The sequence below is a fragment of the Triticum urartu genome, chromosome 3 (genome assembly GCF_003073215.2).
Source record: "Triticum urartu cultivar G1812 chromosome 3, Tu2.1, whole genome shotgun sequence".
Lineage (NCBI taxonomy): Eukaryota > Viridiplantae > Streptophyta > Magnoliopsida > Poales > Poaceae > Triticum > Triticum urartu.
Window position 1 is genome coordinate 249,110,574 of NC_053024.1, and position 3,051 is coordinate 249,113,624.

Below are 3,051 nucleotides of genomic sequence, written 5' to 3' on the forward strand. Positions count from 1 at the left end.
AAGAATAGGATAGGAATGCACGTGCAAAACAAAGAATTTAAAAACACAATATTTCTGCCAATCTGGGTGTTTGGTTCACAAGAATTGGAAGATCACAGGATGCAAAGAAGCATGATGAGATTAAGTCAAACCACAAGAAAATGTACGGTTATAATGCTATTATGCTACTATCTCTTAGTCTTGTGCTTCATGAATAGGAATTTGAAAAGGAGGACAAGTGGATATTAAAATTCCTACGGTTTTTCTTTCAAGGAGACACTAAAGGAACAAATACTATAGTTTTCCTTTGCTCCATTCCTTTGAACCAAATGCATGAATAGTATTACCATAGGAAACTTTCCAATTCCTATGTTTTTCCTTCAGTTTTCCTTTCAAGCATTGGCGATTCTAGTAGGCAGGCATGAGCAGGGAAAAGCCTACACTCAAAAAAGGTTTTTGTGCTACTTCTACTACTTTGGACGCAGGCCACTGCCCTACTAGGTCAACTCCCAGGCCCATCTACAAATGCACATCTCAATCGCGCAGAGATAAATAACGATGACATTCAAGAGAGTCCATCACGAATAGCTAAGTTGCCTGATACCTCATTGCTTGTCATGTAGTAGGAGAAACTAATCCTATTTCACGTTACTACATGTGCTCAGTGGACAATATATATATAACATGTAGAGTAAAAAAGCGATGCAACAAGTGTACAACCTCTTTGGCGAAGCCATGTCGATCTCAGCGTGATTGGGTTGGTCGGTGAGGATGCTCCGGCTGATTTGGCTATCGGAGGAGGGGAAGAAGATCTTAGGCGTCTGGAGATGGAGCCCGGGGTACTGTTTCGCTGTGATGGAGGGTTTCCTCGTTGGAGCAAGAGAGACAATGTTAACCTGAGTGGAATTCCAATAAGATCTCCAATAGATGACGTAAAATACATAACCAGAAAGTGCTAGATGTAAAATACATCAGCCGCTCATCTCTGAACTTAACTGTCGAAACTGAATTTAACTATCGAAACTGAATTTAACTATCGAAACTGAATTTAACTATCGAAACTGAATTTTTTTGTCAAAACTGAATTTTGCTGTCGAAACTGAATGCACTAGTAGCAGAAAAGAAGTAGTAGTAGCAGCAGCACCCAAAGCAGCAGCTCGTGCGAGAGCCGGGGCAGCCGGTCGTGTCGCAACATCTCGGGTAGCAGCTGCAGGGGCTCGAGGGAGAGCAGGATCTGCTGCTCGTGCAGCAGCAGCGCACACAAGAGTAGAGCAGCAGCAGCGCGCGCAAGAGTAGAGCAGCAACGCAAGCAAGAGCAAGAGCGAGAGCAGCAGCGCAAGCAAAAGCAAGAGTGAGAGCAGCAGCAAGAGCAAGAGCAAGAGGAAGAGCAGAAGCAGACTAGGTAAGGGACCAAGAGCAAGAGCAGAGCAGCAGCGCGAGCGAGATCCAAAGCAGCAGTAGCTCCTGCTGATGTGGACGTCGCCGCCGAGGGAGCGACGCCGTGGAGGAAGTGATCGGCGACGCCACTGTGGATGGAGCCGCGCCATGTCGGCTCGGGTCCGAGCACCGGCAACACTGTGAGATTGAATCAAGAAGAAAATGTGGTGATTAGTGTAGAACCTCTTTGGTGGCGCCGATTAGGCCTCAGCTTCATCCAAGGAATCGGTGATGATGCTGCTCTTCTGGTGGTGCAGGTGAAGACGGCGGTGTGGGAATGGAGATGATGCAAAAGACGAGGGGAACGTCGGGGCAGCTCCTTGGAGGTGGAGTACGGGGTGGCTGAACTGGCGGGACGACGAGATCAACAGCGGATCATCATCCTATGCAGTGGATGAGGGATGTCGAGGTGTTGCTGTGGACGACGTCGTCGGGGAAGAGGCTCCGGCTGGGTGGCGAACGGAGGAGGGTGTGAGGCTTCGTGGGTTTTCACAGCCTCGGTGTAAGAATGCTGGGCGGATGGGATGGGAGGGGGGAACCATGGGTTAGGGACGTGCTTGTCTGAAATGTGGGGTAAGTTATGGAAGTACCCCACCGATTTAAGCTAGGCGGTTCTTTCGGTTCAGCGTTATCACGGGCATTTCGCGTGTCGGGATTTCACAGGAGGTGGGAGTTTTCACACGCGTTGTAATTTTGGGATAGTAAGGCGCGGGTTGTGGTGGAGGAAGTTTTTGGCGCACAACGAGACAAAGATACATCTTAAATATTTTTTCGGGGTAACAAGGCGTGGGTTGAAGAGGCGTGTCTGTAGGATCGAAAGTATGTCTAGAGGGGGGGGTGATTAGACTACTTGACCAAATAAAAACTTAACCTTTTCCCAATTTTAGTTCTTGGCAGATTTTAGCTATTTTAGGAGAAGTCAAGCAATCATCACACAATTCAAGCAAGCATGCAAAGAGTATATTGGCAGCGGAAAGTAAGGCATGCAACTTGCAAGAATGTAAAGGGAAGGGTTTGGAGAATTCAAACGCAATTGGAGACACGGATGTTTTCCCGTGGTTCGGATAGGTGGTGCTATCCTACATCCACGTTGATGGAGACTTCAACCCACGAAGGGTAACGGTTGCGCGAGTCCACAGAGGGCTCCACCCACGAAGGGTCCACGAAGAAGCAACCTTGTCTATCCCACCATGGCCATCGCCCACGAAGGACTTGCCTCACTAGCGGTAGATCTTCATGAAGTAGGCGATCTCCTTGCCCTTACAAACTCCTTGGTTCAACTCCACAATCTTGTCGGAGGCTCCCAAGTGACACCTAGCCAATCTAGGAGACACCACTCTCCAAGAAGTAACAAATGGTGTGTTGATGATGAACTCCTTGCTCTTGTGCTTCAAATGATAGTCTCCCCAACACTCAACTCTCTCTCACAGGATTTGGATTTGGTGGAAAGAAGATTTGAGTGGAAAGCAACTTGGGGAAGGCTAGAGATCAAGATTCATATGGTAGGAATGGAATATCTTGGTCCCAACACATGAGTAGGTGGTTCTCTCTTAGAACATATGAATTGGAAGTGTAGATGTGTTCTGATGGCTCTCTCCACGAGTGAAGAGGAGGTGGAGGGGTATATATAGCCTC